Genomic DNA, 20033 nt, shown 5'->3' on the forward strand with positions numbered 1-20033 from the left:
AAAACTGAGTGACTCATGTATAGACTAGCTAGGAAAACAGATGTGATTTGTGTCATCAAGGAACTGAAATCCCACTCTTCTGTGATTAATGTTCAGTTGTCTCCTTTGCGTTCTTGGCCTATATTTTACATTAAAATTGTTATGATTTTAGAACTGAGTTCACAACATTTGTAGAGTTGATTCCTCCAACTTTGACAATTATAGATAAAGTTCAAACCACTAAATCTAATGCATTTTTTTGTACTTGTATGTTCCACAAAAACACTGAGCACTCAGTCATGTCCTTACCTCTTATGAGAATCAGTAGATGCAGAAATGCTACATTGGGAACTTCAGATTCATTGGCACAAAGTTTCACATCAAGATTTACATAAAAGATTAGAACACTTTGAATAAAACTATTTTATGAGTCTGGGTGCAAAAATAAGTAAGATGAGCAAAACTAAGGTGATTCTCTTTCAAAGCAGGGTATGGTAGGAAGAAGAACAGCCAAATAAGTGCAGTAGGTTGAGTGATGGCCACACTGCCTCTCCAAAAAAAAAAAAAAAAAAAAAAGTGTCCCCTGGAAAATGTGCACATGATCTTATTTGGAAAAAGAAACTTTGCTGATGTAATTAAATTAATGACCTCAATACGAGATCATTCTGGATTAAGGCAGGCCCATGAGGGACTGATAAACATCCTTCCAAGAGAAGAGGAGAGATAAACATAGAGGAAAAGACCAGGTGAAGAAGGAAGCAGAGATTATAGAGTTATGTGACCACAGGCCAAGGAATCACTGAAGCCTCCTGAAAAGGAAGAGGCAAGGAAAAATTTCACCCATGACCCTTCTAACACCTTAATTTTGGATTAATGACCTCCAGAAATTTGAAAGAATAAATATCTGATGTTTTAATCTCCAAATTTGGGGCAGTTTGTTAGGGTAGCCACAAGAAATTAATACAGAAGTAATAGATTATTTAAATTATTACTTACAAATTTAAGGTGTTTTATATTCACTTTTGACTTAGTACATTTGGTAGACTAGGTAACCACAAAACATGCATTATAAGAGAAAAAATAACTGTTTAATCCAATAATTGAGGTACTAAAATAACCTTAATATTAGAATTTTCTAGGTTTTTCCCTAATGTATATTCATTAATATAGAGAGAATAAAATTTCATCTCGGCAGTTGGAAATCTGAATCATGTCAAGAGTTAGGATAATTAAGTCTATAGGTCTAGAAATAGATTGTGTTACATATATACATATATATATACACACACACACACACACACACAGAGATATAAATATGAGATTCTTTTATGTTGAGGGGTAGGAGGCAGCCTCACCTCAGTAGTGGTTATACCAATGTGAGTGAAATGCTTACTCTTTGTTTACTTACAGTGGTGCACAATAATTCTTACACTCAAACGCACATTATAGTAACATAACTGTTTAATATCATTTAAAAAGGTAAAACTTTTACATAAGTATTTGTTCAGTGTCGTCGCATACTATTCCTAGAGAACAATTTCATTTCGAGGATAGTTGCCTGCTCACAACTTAAAGTCACCTAGACCATGAAGAGACAACTGCACTCCCATGTTCATGACATTATTCACAATAGTCAAGATATGGAAACAACCTAAGTGTTCACTGATGAATAAATGCATAAAGTAATTAATATACATATCACTGATGTCAGCCTTAAAAAAGAGAGATCCTACCATATACAATAACATGGATGAACCTGGAGGACATATGCTAAGTAAGATAAGCCAGATATAGAAAGAAAAAAACTACATAATCTCACTTATATGTAGAACCTAAAAATACTGGTCAAAGGATACAAAGTTGTAGTTATGTAGGATGAATGATTCTATAGATCTAATATACAGCATGCTGACTATAGTTAATACTGTACTGACTACTAGAAATTTGCTAAGAGAGTAGATTTTAGATATTCTTATTACATGTACACAAAAATGATAAACATGTTAGATAGTATGTTAATTAGTTTCACTGTAGTAATCATTTCAATGTGTATATGTACATCAAATTACCATGTTGCACACCTAAATATATATAAATGTTATTTAAAAATAAAATTTTTAGAAATCAAACAGCAGAAATATTTCATGAGACCAAATTCTTAAAAGGTTCAGACTCAAATGCTCTAATACTATATTAGTACTAAAAGGAAAGAGCTAATTTTTTTTTTCAGTTTGTTGATCTAATTTCAGGGAAGAACTGCTTCAATTAGGAAGTATGCTCAAATAAATAATCTGAGACTATCATCTGGAACTTTGGATTCTAATAATTGAACATACAGACATTGTTCAAAGAAAGTTTTAATTTCATCTGAAATAAAATTCATATTGAAATATTTTATCCATAAAAAGAGCACTTTAACAGAAGCTGGTATTAGAAAATCTAACACTTTTCTTGTCTAAAAGTAAGCAACACACGAAATGCCAACAAAGACAGAAAATGGTTCTATAACAAATCTTGAAGGTATTCTATTTTCTCAAGTCCATATGATCTCACTCTAACCTACAAGACAGTTCAGAGACAAGATATAGGGAATAGCTATGTGGGCAGCACATTAAACCTACCTCATAACAGACAAAATGAAAAATATTGTTTTCAATGCCTACTTCCACATCTCCCAGAGGATTCTATTCATCATCCCTCTCTACTCATACTCATGTGAGAAACAAGTATTTTTAAGATAATGACCATAATAATACAAATTTTATTCATGTCAATAAGTGATAATTCTACTATACTCTCTCTGATCTCATATAATCCTCAAAACAACCAACAAGCTGATATTATTATTGCTTCTTCACAGATTAGGAAGTTGAGGAACAAATTTAGTGATCTGCCTAAGGTCACACAGTAAAAGAAAAAAACCAGGATTTGAACCTTGTTATGTGTAACTCCAAGGTCTGTGCTTTTAATAATCTCACATTTCTGCTTGAGGAAGTAACGTGCAATTAAGGACTAACTACCAATCCCCTATAAGTATTACACTTTATTTACTAATCTACTTCTCTACTCACTGGCATTCAATAATCCACAAACATCAAAAGTGATGAACATTTTTAAATAAAACTGTAAAAACCTAGTTTGGCCTCAACCATGAATTATCAGGCGAAGGGAACATATATGAAAATAGGTAAGAAACTTTTGGATCTGATGATCAACACAAACATTAGCTATTATTGCACAAATAATATGGAGTATTTATATTTTTAAGATAGCAAAATATTACACTTGACAATTAACAATATATGTTTTTGAAAGGCTTTTAACTACGTGAACTAAATGTCGCATTGTTTCTATGAACACTCCTTTTTATGTACATATTGTTTTATTTTATTTACATGTTTTTGTTTTTTTACAAAAATGGCATACAAACAGATGGTTGATTTTGAAAGTTTTACCTCATTCAATAAATGTATCTCTGTTCAGATGGACACTAAGCTTCAGTGCCAATATTGTACCTTCACCACATGGGCAAGAAGATCTAAGGCAGGGGATACTATGTTCAGCTTTGTACTTTAACATAAAAAATGTTTGATTAATTGTCATCTGTCATTAATTTTTGTGGTCAGGGGATCATGAAGAAACACACCATTTCAGTAAAATATCAAAATACTCTCTTCAAGATATATAGCTATATATGAATTAGCAAAATATTTTTAATACATTATAAATTTCAACCTGACTAATTTTTCATTGAGGTTAATAAAATTAATTGAGGTATAATACACTTAGAGTAAAAAATCATCTTTTTCAGGGATATAATTCTATGAGTTTTGACAAAGTTATACAGTCATGTAACCATGATACAGAACATTTCCATCATCCAAAAGTTTGTTCATGCCATTTGTTAATATGATGAATTGCATTGATTTTCGAATGTTATACTAACCTTGATTTTAACAGATAAATCTCATCTGATGTTGAGTTATTATACTATTATATAATGCAATTTGGATTTAATTTACTGAAATTTTGTTTAGAATTTCTGCAACTATGTTCATGAGAGATACTGGTCTATAGCATTTTTTTCCCTTGAAATATCAGTCTGATTTCAGGATCAGCCTGACCTCACAGAATAAGTTGGAGAATGTCCTATATTTTTCAATTTTGAGGAATAGTTTGTGATTCCTCAATAGAATAGAAATGGTATTTTTTTCCCTTTATGACTGACACTGAACAATTGCTTTTAAAAGAAGTTTGAAGGTTAAAAACAAAACAAAACCAAATCGAAAGAAAACAAAAAATAAGAATTCTCACTTATGGTAAGCTTTTCATTTGAAAGAAAATATCACTATTATTTTAGGCAGTTGTCTCTCCTTTTCTATGACTCTTATTCTGTTTATAATTCTCCTGTTGAAAATCTAGTTTTGCTGAAAGTCAAAATCTGTGCAGGCCAAGTCATCTGTTATACACAACAACTCATCACTATCCAACATTACCCAGGAACCCAGAGGTCTCAAAATTAAATTCACCAAAGAGTTCCAACACAGTTTAAACAACAACATATTTCTAAAATGTTTTGCACACAAAATAACATCCATGAATACATATATGTGCATGTATTTTCCCTAAAACTTGGGTAATCTTCATAATCATTTTTTCTTTTCTATAATCTGATGCCAATTATGGACAATGAAGCAGTTTGTCAGTATGCTAAACTAAGCCAGTATGCTGTTATTTTTTAAAATGTTTTCATGGTTTTAAAACCTTCCTACCTATTCTCCTATTAAGCTATTATTACTAATGCTGATTAACTGTTGTATGTTAGGAATAAGATAGATAACCAATTTTATGGGAATCTGTAAAATGTGTATCTGGCTATAGGCTTTGATGATTGATTTGTAAACAAAGTACCTGGACTTTTTATATGAAATTTAGGCATTCTGTTTTAGCTTCTTAAAGGCTATCCAAAATATCTCCACGAATTTCTAAATTCTTCTCTTTGTTATGAGAAGTTGATGGTACTGAAAGTCTTTTGGATAAATAAGATGTTAAAGCATTCTTAAAGCCCCCAAATGGATTACACAAATATCTACTAGAGATTTCAGGAATAATCAAGGGATAATCAAGTTTGGAATACCAATAAGTCATTACTAATCTACAAAGTCTGAGTTCAAGCACTTCCCAAATTGTATAATTTACTATATTCTAAAACTTCACAGTAAATCTCTAACATAAATAGACATTAAATTAGAAATATACACAAACTAGCATTAAAAAAATCAAAATTCCATCATTTATAGCATGTCAGTTTTCCTTCAGTTCCCTTAAAAGGGTAGCTGAAAAAAAGAATTTGTATATAATATTTCACTAGAGTTTGAGAAGCACCAACATTTTATTTACCAAGAAATATCACAACTCCCCTGGGCTTGAGACACAGGATAACTAAAAGACTGGGAGCTAATCATAGGATTATAAAATGCTTCCCCTCCCTCAAATCATACCACTACATCAATAGAGAGCTTGTACTTCTTTCTACTCAATGTTTCCATACACATAAAACTTCTCTTAAAACATAAAGTAGGTATATTAATTTTATAAAAAAAAAAACTCCCTGTGCTTTAATAGAAAAATGATTGGGAAGGCAGAAGGAGGATCTACAAGAAAAGTACAGTTATGAACATACGTAATATACATATAAACATTAACATAACATTTAGAGACAGGGCTATATGTGACAACACATATTAAATACTTTATATTAACACTCTCTCTGCAATATAAACATAATGGTAAAATTTTAACTTGTCAGGGGATTAAAGTAACTCATCCATGTTCACCCAGATATTAAGTGACAAAATTGGGAATTAAAGTTTGTCTGGCTTTAAAATCCAGTGTTTTGCAATAGTTTCCCAGATTTCAAAGAGAATTTTAATATCTAAAGCTTTTTGATATCTAAAGCATTACTCTTAATATCTGAAGCATTTTCAGATATTTCCAGTTCAAATTATCACCAAGGATACTCCCAAACTAATACATGCCCAGGTATCTGCAAATAACATGCTCATTTTTTCTGGCTCCTATACATGCAGCCCAAGGGCTATCAAAGAACATTACTTGTGTACTTTTAATGCACTTCATTGTCCATTAGCTGTAAAGAAAAAGGTACATGAAAATCATTTTTATTCTATTTTAATATAGAGGCTGGAACTATAAGTTAAAATTAGGTTTGGTAATAATTTGAAGATATTTTGGATTGTTTTCTCTGTCTCCAGTCAGTAAAATATATATATTTTTTAATTCTAGAAATAATGAAAATATTGGATTCATTTGTTGTCTGTCCTTTGCTATTTTGCATGAGAAATGTTTTCATCAAAAAGCCAAGTAGAGTACAATTATAGAACTTCAACATAAATATTAAAACCAAAGATTAAGGCACTAGCCCCTCTCATCAACCTGCTTATTTTTATGCAGAAAACTTTACCCAGAGCTCCAGATGAATAAATACTATCAAAACACTTATACTTTAGCTAAAAAATGTAATTACAATACAACATACTTCTTCAAAAAGTCACTGCTATCTCCACATTTTTAAATTTCTCTCTTTACTGAGAGACAGGGGGAAGAAAAGAAAAAAGGACAGAATACAAACCAAAGAAGAATTCCCCGATCCTCATTTTGGCACAAAAAAAGAACTCTTGCAATTTTGGGGGAATACTATATCCATTCATTACTGAAAGATAAAATTGGTTCTTTAGGAAAAATGAGTTGTACTCAAAGGCTTGGCAATCCTATTTAACACAAAGAAAAACTATTAAACCAGCTTAGGTCTCCCCAAAAGAAACTGAGATAAATAGTTTGAGGTCTTAAACAGTTCTTTGTGGTACTGAAGGAAAAGAAAGGGGACACTTACTGGTCACAGAGAGAACAGGGCCTATTTCTTATCAGCTGTAAATGAGCTAAAATGATTACTGGGTAGTAAACATTCCACAGAAGCCACTGGAGTGTAAGATGTAGACTTCTGGAGAGATGTAGGATATCTGCCAATCGACAAAGTTTAAATCAGAAGAGCATTTGGATCAGTCAAACGTTAGTTTACAGTATTAAGCTAAAATGTTTATAAAACAAAAGCAAACTAGAATTTTGCAGTCCAGAAAGAATGAAAATGCCATCCATTTTCTAGATGGTACAAACTTTGAGAGTTGTAACTTGGCTTCTTAAAGGCCTCAAAAATATCTCCACTTGTTTCTACATTATTCTCTTTATTTTGAGAAGTTGAGGGTACTACATAAACCTTGGATGAAAAAGATGTTAAAGCATTTCAAAAGTCCCCTAATGTGTTAAAGAAATATCTCCTAGAGACTTCAGGAATGATGAAGCTATAATCACAATTTGGGATCTTCTTGTCTCTTTCAAAATAAAGGGCACTACTAAAACTTGAATTATGAAATACTACTGAGAACAAACAAAAACACGATTTTTTTAGAATCTATTGTCCTTGGGGCTTTATTTACATTTGCATAAAAGTAGGTTTTGGGAGAGTGAGAAGAGGGCAAGAAAGGGGCTACCTATTTAAGTGTTTTTGTGTCCTACAATGTGAAGTGTTTCAGAGTGTTGGCCAATGAAAGTCTGGTCCACTACCAAGGTCTCAAATGTCCTTTTACTCCTTATTTATACATACACATGCATGTGCACACACACATACATGTGCACACACACATACATGTGCACACGAACACATACTGATGCTTCAGAATCTGTTTGGAGTCTGCACCTAAGGACCTTTTTCTACTACATTTTTTACAGACATTTACTATGGTTATCAAATGTGTTAGGCAAAAATACTATGTAAAATTAGTTATATTGCTTATTTCCTTAAGCCATAGACTAAGAATTTATGTCTATCTTATCAAGTCAAGTACTTATTTTTCTGATCATTATATTAAAATATAAAGAGAATTGGCAAGACTTGCCCCAATCAACTTGACTGATTTTGCTCAAGTCAAATTTCCTAGGACCGTTTAATCTCCCCCAATAAAAAGGGAATGTATGTTTGGCAAATGAATGTCATATTAACCCTTTACAGAATCCCTCATTTTTCAATCCTTTCCATTGGTCTCTAGATTTAGGCCCCTAATTTTCAGGTGGAAACTCTGCTCTCAGGGAGTCAGCAGTGAGCAGTGGCTAGAAGCAAGATCTTAGTTCCCTGTCCAGTAATCAAATCTGGGACGCCTGGGTAAAAACCAGGAATCCTAACCATTAGTCCACCAGGGGCTAGTGGCTAGAAGCAGGGCCCTGGCTCTTGTCTTCTTTGAAAAAAAAATTTACAAAGAGACTGAGACTGTAAAACAGGCACAGAGTTTATTAGAAGCATAGCACATGTGGGAGAGCTGTTTATTTGAGACAGAAGCAGTTTATTTAAGACAGAAGCAGCACAGAGCTACACACACCCAGAGAAGGGTGTGGGCATCCTCACTAATAAGGAGCATGCCAAAGGGGTGGTTTAAATCACTTATATGAGGGCGGTTTTTCTGGGTCTTTGTTTTCCTCTGGCCAATCATCTTGCTTTCTTTACCATATCAAATCTGACCCAGGGCCCTCCTTAATATGCACGCACATCTTTTAGCTAAGATGGATTCCAGCATGAGGGTCTCTGGGAGGTTGACAGCACATATTATGAAATAGTGCCCCATCCCTTTTTTGACCCCCAAGGAGCCTTTCTGCACATGTGCACTGGGGGAGGTCTCCCTGACCTCAAAAATGATAAATATGGTCATCTTATCTTTTTACTCTAGCAGAGCTCAACTCCTCTCTGCTCCCACCAGTAACTTTTTCCTTGAAATGTCAGAGGGAGACAAGCTCCAATTTACTCAGCTTGACAAACTCCAGCTGCTCATCTCAGGGGCCCGTCTACCTCCTATCTCAACCCCAGCTCTCAGAAGCTCAGTCTCTCCCAATGGGCATGGGAACAATAATCTTGAAAACACTCTTATTTTATTTTGTTTTAATTCTTTTAGCTGTATTTTTCTTTTTTTTGAGAGAGAGATAGGTGGAGGAATCTAAGCGTCTATGACTGTGAACCACAAATCTCCATTGGCTAAATTTTTATTTATAGAAATTCAGTGGACTGCTTGGCATAATCCTCTTTTTAAGCAAGATTTCACATAACTAAAATGAAATATTGTATGTTGCCTTCTAACAGATTATTGCAATTTAAAACCCATTTCAATTCTTGAAACCTCTACTCACTATCAAGTATCACTGAATTGAGCCACCCAAAATAATATTTTCTTTCAGTGATGCATACTTAAGTAAAAAAAACTAAATGAACATCCTATTTTCTTATGCACTAATGTTCAAAATAATTTTTTAAAAATATAGTATGGAACTAAAAACATTGGTATAAAAAATAATAAGTGAGTAAAACTATAGCCTCTATTAATTTGGTCCAAAAACAAAAAACAATTATCACCAGTCACCTGCCTGGGAAAAACAATTGGATAAGGTATAGAAGATAAACAAGTGTCAGGCAAATTTTAGTCTGAAAACCAACTCTATTATTAAAATCTTTGGGCTTTAGCAATGTTAATTCCTCACCTGGACCCTGTTTCCTTGGTTATAAAATGACCATAAAACCTACCTCTTGTGAGGGTCAAAGAAAATAGCAAACTGAGAACCAAAATCATACCAATAAACAACTAAGTCAAAAAATTAAATCAAATAATAAACATAATAGACACTGCTAGAAGTTGCCTTGCTGACAGAAAGTAAAGTCTTTAACTGCAGTAAATAAGAAGAAGAAAAAAAAAGAATGGTAAGGAAGAATTTAATGGAACACAAGTAGAGATGAACCAAAAGGGTATCTGTTGGGTCTGGGGGTGAAAATCCAACAAAAAACATTTAAAAATTATCCAATGCTGTAATTCAGAAAAATTTCCCTAACATGTAAGAAGAACTATAATTTTATTATGTTTTGAGAGCCTTATTAGCTTTTGACCTGAAATACTATTTTCATTTATGTTTGGGAATTTTTTAATTGTTATTTGAGTTCTTAGGTACAATTTGGGATAATCACCAGCCCCCCACCCCCATATTTAAAGAATATATTTCTCATTTTATAATGAAAATTATTGCAAAATTTTTAATATAAAAATTCATGTTATTATTAGCACTTATTTGGTGAAGTATTCATTTTATTACATGTCTCCTCACCTAGACTCTAAAAGCACATTAATTAGAAACAAAAGAAATAAGGAAAGTAAAGATTTTGAATTATTTATTTATGCACACACACACACACACACACACACACACACACACACACATACATGCTCACACACAAAAATTTTAGGACAGTTTGTCAGCAAGGGATTTATAATTGCCCTGACTTATCCACAGTCTTTCTTGGAATATGCTGAAAGTCCAGAATAGGTTTTCTATAGTTGTCTACCCTATTAAACTGTGAGGTACTAGAGGAAAGATATAACATGCACTTCTGTATCCTGAGTATTTAGCACAATGCCTGTCCAAAGAGGCTCTCATTAAATAGTAACTGAAAGAAAAAAGAAAAAAAAAAAAAAAACATTAAAAACAAAGAAACAAAGAAGGAAAGAGGAATGAAGAGATGGGAATAAAAATGATACATTTTCTTAAAAGATGCTATTTTGAAAATATAAGGAAAAATATGTCGAACTTTCTGCTCAGAATACAGCCGTGAGTATACCTAGTACACCTATTTGTTCAACTCTTCAATTAAATGTCATCTGTTCAATTCATACTTATGGTGAACACAACCTGTTTCTTGCAATGTGCTAGATGAGTAAATTTTTTTCCAAGAAAACAAAAATCTCATGGAAGGATTTTTGTTTTTTAAGGAGTATTGTGTATAACACACTTTACTTGCACATCTGAACACACAGCAAAATGAAACATTGCTAGGATTTTTCATGAACAAAACTGAAAGCATTACAATTTTCATTTCCATTCCCAGATTCAGTGTTCACTATAATAGAATAAGTTATTTCACATTTCTCAGAGGTTAAAAAAAGACAAAAACACACCTTTGCTTAAATTATTCAACAGTGAATTAAGGGTGTAAGAAAGTGTAAAGGGATGAAAAAAAGAGGGTGAAAAACTAAAGAGAAGAATTCAGCTCACAGAGAAATTCTAGAGTCAAAGATTTTGTGAATGAGCAGTCTTTTCTGGTATGAAATATAAAAATACACCATATCAACTGGAGAAAAATTTAAATGTTTAAGTACAAACTTATATTCATTTGCAACAATTTCTTCCTATAATCAACAAATGTCAAGGATAGGTGATTGACGTTGACACCTTCCTTTCTCATTTCTTCTTCCAAGTCCTACTCAGAAAGACACCTGCACTTGCATTTCTTTCCCAGGGTTAAATGTGAAGGACAGCAATATCTTTCCCCCAAACCTGTGTGCCACTCACCCCTCAAAGCTAAGTGGTTTGTGGGAAGTTTATAAATTCAGACACCTTGTGGACCCATTTGCTCTTCAAAAGTATTGTCTGCCATCTGTCAGCTGAAGGACATCTGTGGATCAGCTGTGGGATCAACAGGGAGTTTGTCTGTGAGCTGAAGTTTTCCAAAATAAAGAAAAGGTAATTTTCAGATTTACAATAGCAATCCTGATCTCCAAGAAGCCTTAGGGTAGGGAGGAGAAGAGGAGCAGAGAAAGGAATATAACAAGGAATAGATAGCAGTATATATAAGAAAAATACCAAATAAAAGTATGATGTAGTCAAAAGGAAGGAAGTCAGAGCAAACACAACAGAAAACACAACAGAAAATTAGAAGAATGAAAATAGAAGAAATGAAAAGGTATAGAAAGAGCAACACAGAATGAGGGAAATTTAGGCAGCAAGGCAAGTTTTTTTCTTTTTTTTAAATTCCCGAATGATAGCCATCAGTGTGTTTTTGAATAGAGGCAAGCAATGTTCTTTTTCCAGCTCTGCAGGCGTGTAGTTTTCATAGCTTCACACAGAACTGACTCCAAACATTCAATTTCAAATAAGAAAGCTTGAAGGTCAAATTCAAAGATAAACCAAAAGGGACATCTCATCATTAAAAAAAATATAACGTCTTCCAAATTTAAGAGCAATAGGTAAGGCTACTTAGGTCACCTTACCCCTATCACTGGAAGTCTATTTGTTAAAATGCTTTATTTTCTGATCCTTTGCCAAGGAAAATAGAGTGCAGTCAGTGGAAAAGCACTGTGATGTTTAAAAACAAAAAGTAGAATGCTGCTTTTAATCCTTTTGATGCATATAAGAAACTACACAAATTCATTTTGCAGACATGCTTTTATCTATTTGTAATTGAATTGAAAATCGCAGTGAGCTACTTAAAAGGAACTCCATTGAATGGATTATGTTACATAATACAGCAACTCTCAAGTGTGCCATTGTATACTTAAGGCTCCTATCAGCCTTTAGCATTGTAGATAGTATACATGAAATCAGAGGCCAGTATATACTAAAAATATTTAAGAGTATAGTTACTGAGCAGCAATTAAGTAGAACGCTGCTTTTAATCCTTTTGATGCATATAAGAAACTACACAAATTCATTTTGCAGACATGCTTTTATCTATTTGTAATTGAATTGAAAATCGCAGTGAGCTACTTAAAAGGAACTCCATTGAATGGATTATGTTACATAATACAGCAACTCTCAAGTGTGCCATTGTATACTTAAGGCTCCTATCAGCCTTTAGCATTGTAGATAGTATACATGAAATCAGAGGCCAGTATATACTAAAAATATTTAAGAGTATAGTTACTGAGCAGCAATTATAGACACAGTGCCTGTTACTAAGAGTGAAAAGAAGGAATATAAACACTGTCCCTGGTCCCAAGGCATTTAAAATCGAATTACTTTACTGGCAGTACAAAATATCATCATAGTTGCCTTATTTAGGAGGTTCTGAGAAAGCTGAAAAGAAGAAATGATAATGATTCATTGCTTAACATTTTAAAAGGTTCTATAGCATGTTTTGATGACCAAGTACTACTGATATTCATATATATATATATATATATATATATATGAGAGAGAGAGACAAAGAGATAGAAACAGAGACAGAGATAGAGAGAAGGAAAGAGGAAGAAAGAGAGAGAGTTCAAGGAATTGGCTCACATAGTTTTGTGGGGCTGGCAAGTGCAAAAGCTGTAGGGCAGGCCAGCAGGCTGGAAACTCACGGAAGAGTTTCTAGGTTCCAGTCTTAAAGCAGAATTCCTTCTTCTTCAGGAAGCATGTCTTTGCTCTTAAGGCCTTCAGCTGATTGAGGCCAACTCACATTATAGAGGACAATGTGCTTTACTTAAAGTCAACTGATTCTAAATGTTAATCACATCTTAAAGAAAAACCCTTCACAACAACATATATATTAGTGTTTGATCAGACAACTGGCAAACAACTAGTCACCACAGTCTAACCGAGTTGACACATAAAATTAACCATCACAGTAAATCTTCAAAAACTGTCTAATCCAGGGCTTAATTTTTTATAGAGAAGGAAGTTCCCTCAGAACTTCTGCTCAATTATGATACCGAAGTTAGAAATTCTAAGTAGATATGTCTATTAAACTTATCACTTAAGACACAGAGTCTAGAGAAAAAGATATGGGCAGGAGAGCACAAATGACATTTTCACCCCAAATTTCCCAATCTTTCCTTACTCTTTGTTCACTCTCTGTTGTAAGTTCACTTAGACAGTGATTTATAACTGCTTCATTTGATGTTTTTTTAACAACTCTACTTCTGCATTGAAAATATGGCTTTTTAAGAAGACATGAAGGGCAAAAGTACTTAGATATAAGTTAGTTTTCTATGGGAAATGACCCAGAAAAGCCACCAAAGCAAAGTGTTCTCCCGTAAAGAGTTGCATAATTTAAAAAAAAAATAAACCCACAGATAGATTGCACAGAAAAATCATGTCTCTTTTCATGGTTAGTACTTTTATCTGAGCACTAAAGGATTAGCAGCCCTCCAAGACAATTCAACTTCACAGCAACAAGTAAGTCAGCCAACTCTGGAGAAGGCAATTTCCCACATGAGTATTAACTCAGCCACCATGTTTGATTTACAAATGTTTATAAGGACTTCATGGCATTTAACATGAGTTAAAATATAATTTTTTGAATTCTGTGTGTTAATTAAGGGATCAGACCTCTTATATGACTAGCAGAAATCCTTCTGCAGGTAGAAATAGTCAATATTTTACCACCAGGCTTTACATTTAATCATTTAATTTTAAAAAGGCAATTTAATGTAATAAAAATGGATAAATTTACCACCTCCATCACCTTGTACACCTTAAACTTACACAATGTTATATGTCAATTATATCTCAATAAAGCTGGAAAGAAATGAATAAATTTAAATATATTTAAAGCAAGTCTAGTGTTGTAGGTCAATTACACTTCAAAAACAAACAAATAAGCAAATTCATAGAAAAAGAAATCAGATTTGTGGTTACCACAAGTGGGGTTTGGGGAGGGGAAATGGATGAAGGTGGTCAAAAGGTATAAACTTCTAGTTATAAGATAAATAAGTACTAGGAATATAATGTACAACATGATTAATATAATTAACACTGCTGTATGTTATATATGAAAATTGTTAGGAGAGTAATCCTAAGAGTAATCAAGTAATCAAGAGGAAAACATTTTTTTCTTTTTCTTTTATTTTTATCTATATGAGATGATGGATGTTCACTAAACTTATTGTGATAATCATTTCATGACATATGTAAGTCAAATAATTATGCTGTATACCTTAAATTTATATGACATTGTATGTCAATTGTATCTCATTAAAACTGGAAGAAAAAATAAGTCTAGGGCAAAAGGAAAAACAGTATTGTTGAGATATATGTTGGATACATGTAAATATTCAGATCACTGTGTATAATGAAAAGGTTTCACATACCCTAAATATTCACTTAGGATATTTAAGAAAAAAAATGTTAATACAGTCACTGTCTTTTCTCTTTCTTTCTTGATTAATGCTTTCGACAGAATGATTTTCATCTAGCTCTCAACAAATCATTTGCAGATTTCATTCCTTTAATAGCATTTAAAACTTACCCTGGCCAACTATCCATATTTAACATAAATAACCCTAAGCTATTTATGTCACTTTATCATGGAAAATGAATTACATAGAATTTCAAAGAACACCCAAATTTATGAGAACAAACATATATGCATATGGAGATAGAGATAGAGAGAAACATAAACATACATATATGAGTATATATATATATTTGAAAAACAAAGAATGCTTATATGAATATATATGTTCTCATACATCTACTTGAAATATAGTTTATATTTAAAATGTAGTTTAAAATAATTTGGGAAAACAAATAATGATGATATATATATGATGTTAATGTGTAAATAATATGAGAATATATGTTAGGCAAAAATATATTTGAAATATAGTTTATATTTTAAATGTAGTTTAAAATAATTTGGGAAAACAATGATGATATATATATGATGTTAATGTGTAAATAATATGAGAATATATGTTAGGCAAAAATATATTTGTCCTTATTGTATATATAATATTCATTTTAAATATGCATATATTTATATACATGTGCAATTAAAAATTTTGCTATATTTGAGATAATTTCAGAAAAGTAATATTCACAAATTTTTCAGAACTATTAATGTATAAGAGTTATTTTCAAATCATCATAATTCTTTTGGACTTTGCAAAAACAAAGCTCTACAGAATATTATAAATGTCTTAATTCATTAGCCTTTCATTTTATTCCTGTTAAAAAAATAACTTTTAAAGCTGCTTGCAATGTTAATTGCTCATTGCTTTCTTGTCTGGGAGAAAATAACATAAAATCAGTGATGTGTTTGTTTTAGTTTCTAAAGCCTAATGTGAAGGAATAAAATCTACTTAGCATAAAAGGATCTTCTTTTCTTTTAAAGTATTCTTAGTTTTAAACCTTATTATTTGCCTGTGAAAGGAAAATATGGTTTGTATGAAAGAAAACACGGAATTTTGTTCTCTCAGTTCTTGCTAATATGAAAAGTGAATACAGAAAGACTGAATAAAAAAATAAATAAAATTTTGGTGTCTAAATTTTCTTCAACAACTGGGTGCAAAATAATGAAATTAAATCCTTATCTTACACAATACACAAAAATCAACTCAAAATAGATGAAAGATTTCAATTCAAGATCTGAAACTACAAAACTCCTAGAAGAAAACATAGAAGGAGAATTTCTTTACATTGGCCTAGGCAAGGATTTCATGGATATAACATGAAAAGCACAGACAACAAAAGCAAAAATAGTCAAGACTACATCAAACTAAAAAGCTTCTGCACACAAAAGACTTGCAAACCATCTATGTAATGGCATGTTAATTTTCAAAATATATAAGGACATTCTATAGCTCAAGAGCAAAAAACTAATAATTCTATTAAAAAGTTGGCCGAGGGCTTGAACAGACATTTCTTCAAAGAAGACATAAATACACAAAAGATGCTCAGCATCATCAATCATCATGAAAATGCAAGTCAAAACTACAATGAGATATTATTACCTCACACCTGTTGGGGTGGCTGTTATCAAAAACACAGAAGACAAGTGTTAACAAGGGTGTGGAGAAATTGAAACCCTCTTACACTGTTGTTGATGGGAATGCTAGTGCAGTGACTGTAGAAAACAGTATGGAAGTTCCATACAGCTTTAAAATTCAAAAATAGAACTACCATATGATCTACCAACCCAACTTTTTAGTATTTATACAAACAAATTGAAATCAGGATCTTGAAGACAGATTAATTAGCCTTCCTATGTTCATTGTGGCACTATTCACAATAGCCAAGACATAATAGGGAAGAACAAATCTGACTCCATATTAGATCTGTTCCTTTTACTTTAACCTCTGTGCTTTGTTGCCTGTGCTTAGTCATGCTGGCTCTGCACCATCTGTAAAAGAATGTTGTCTTTAGCCTGAAATAAACAGGATAGCCTATTCTCAGCACTCTGTCCATTAAGAGTCCATTAAGAGTCCATTCATACAAAGATCAAAAGTTGCAGAACAGAGAATAACAGTTGCTTTGTTGGAGGTTTATAGAAACATCATGACCTGACCTACATGGACAGCCACAAGAACAAAGGATCCTGACACCAAGAAGTTTGCAACAACTAACCACACCCTTCCCTCACCTTGCCTTTAAAAATGCCTTGCTGAAACCGTTTGGGGAGTTCGGGGTTTTGGGGGCACAGTCAACTGTCTCCTTGCATGGCCCTGCAATAAACCTTTCTCTGCTACAGACTCCAGAGTTTTGGTATTGTTTGGCCTCCCTGTGCATTGAGCACACAAACTTGCATTCTGTAACAAAGATACGGAAGCAACTTAAATGTCTATAGAAGAATGAATGAATAAAAAGAGTGATATATACATACAATGGAATATTATTCCACCTTAAAAAGGGAGGAAATCCTGCAATATGGAAAAACAGGGATGAAACTTGAGGACATTATGCTAGGCGAAATAAGCCAGTCACAGAAGGACAAATACTACATGATTCAGTTATATCAAGTATCTAAAAGTTAAACTCGTAGCAAAGAATGCAATTTTAGTTGCCAGGGGTAGGGGGTAGGGGGACAGTGGGAGTTGCCCATCAATGAGTATAAAATTTTAGTTACACAAGATGAGTAAGTTTAGAGATTTGCTGTACAACATTGTGCCTATAGTTTACATTATTATATCATACACTAAAAAACCTCTTATGAGGGAGATCTCATGTGAAGTCTTTTTATCACAATAAAATTTTAAAAAGTGTTTTCTTATCATGCATAGATTTTTCTTCATGAATATTTAGATATAAACACATCTCCACAGATATCACTTAACACTGCCTACTTTTGTTTCACACACACACACACACACACACACACATAAAAGAAAGGTAGGAAGGAAAGAAAGAAGGAGAGAAAGAGGGAGGGGAAAATAAAAGAAACTTCATAAGTTTATAAGTAAGAATTAGCCACAGATCCAAACTAGCATTTTTGAGAGCTAAATGAAATACAGATCACTTCACAAGCAATCAAATTTTTAACTACTCAGGTGCAGTGACTTGCATCATTATCTGGCCAGCTTTTCTCAGTACCTTTATATGGTGCCAAAGGAACTGTCAGCCTTGTCTAAAAGTGTTCATTTGCTACCCAGTGATGACAATTACCTGTCTCCTCCTCTTTTATAGATTCTTAATCTTGAAACTGAAAATGCTGTCAGCCAAATTTATAGATATCATTATTTGAGACAAGAACATCAAATCTAGAGAGTATGTCAAGTTGTGAGTATGCCAGCAAGACAAGCCTATGACATAGAAAGTAAATAACACAGGAAAAAGCCCAACAGGCAACAAAGTCAAATGATGGCAGCCAAGTCATGGTTGCTTGATCAAAGGCAATGGGTTAGGCTCCAGAGATCAGGTTAGAATTAAATGATTAACCCACAGGGTTTGAAGAGCTCACTGGGATACCAGCTAGAATCTCAGTGACCTAGAGGAATCCCCACAGACTGAAGCAGCTGCTGCTTCTGCTGTATAACTTGATGCCAACAACCCAAAGGCTGAATTCACTTCAATTTCCTCAGCTTCTAAATAACATTGAAAACTTATATTTTTACACAATGTTCCATCAAAACATAGTCTAGACTGTTTCCTCCCTTCCTAAAATGCCATCATAAATATGCTTTAGAAATTTTCAGTACAATGGTCTCAACACCCTAAATCTCTCACTCATATGGAGAGAAATTAAGTTCTGTTCATTTCAGGCTACCTTCTTAACATAGCTGGGCAGGCTGCACTCTGGGATCTTTTCCAGATACCTGTGCCCTCCTCCTGGCATTGGAGACAAGCACTTTTCATCCTGGCTCTCCAATTCTGTGACCTCATGTAAGAGCAACGGGCATTGGACCTCATCTTCTCTTTACTTTCCCAAATTTTTCTGCTCTGAGTAGTCCATCTCCTGCTATTCTTCCCCTTCTCTAACTAAGACTGTGTTTCTGGACTATATAAAAATATATGCTTGTAGAGTACTTAAAAGTTTTCAAAGTGGCATCACCTTATTTTCTCAGTTCTGCTTTAATTTTAAATCTGCTGTAAATTAGAGAGTGGTCGTTATTCTCACTGTAGATATGAGGAAGTGAGATTCAAAATACTAACAGTTAGTTCCTCAAGGACATGCAGTTAATAACACAGAAGCAATTTTGTGGTCCCAAGCCTAGCGTTTGCAACAGTAGACTAGTTCTTGCTTCCTCTACCCCTGACTGCTTTGGGTAGTTAAGGTGTCTCCCTTAATACAGTATGGTATATATAAAATGTGATCAATGATCTTCTGTAGATTGTCTGAATTGCCATTCTCAAAATACTATAATACAGCTAGAAAATTCATTCCTTAAGATATAATAAACATAAAATTTACGTTCAAGTCACTTAAGTGACTTTGATTCGAGGAAACCATGATATTAGTGTCAGAGAAACAGAGACCACTTTCCTTTTCTTTTTTTTTAAGTTGAAAATGAAAAATATCATAAATTTCCTGATAGTTTAGATGTCTGTAAAAACTAAATGCCATGAATAGAATGTCTTTATGTTCATTCATTCAGCAAGCATTTACCTAAGAACACCTACTAGGTGTACACACAATAAAGGCCTGTGACACACGTTTGTACAATGATGAAAGATTCAACAAATAGCAGGTCCTGCTCTCTCTCTTTGAGGAGTGTAGACTACATTGAAATATGCACAAACAACTTAACCAGAACTAGTAAATATTACATACTTAATATGCACAAGATACTATGTTGAATACTTTACAGGCCCTACTTCATTCACAGATCAAAAACTTGAGCACATAAAGTTTATCAACCAGTCCAAATTTTTTAGTTGGTAAGGATCAAAATGGATTCAAACCAAAGTATACTGAAAGCAAAACAAAACAAAACAATGTGGCCAACCATACCTTACTGGCTCCTTGGCTCAAGTTA

This window comes from Neophocaena asiaeorientalis, unplaced genomic scaffold (genome assembly GCF_003031525.2).
Source record: "Neophocaena asiaeorientalis asiaeorientalis breed wild unplaced genomic scaffold, Neophocaena_asiaeorientalis_V1.1 scaffold116, whole genome shotgun sequence".
Lineage (NCBI taxonomy): Eukaryota > Metazoa > Chordata > Mammalia > Artiodactyla > Phocoenidae > Neophocaena > Neophocaena asiaeorientalis.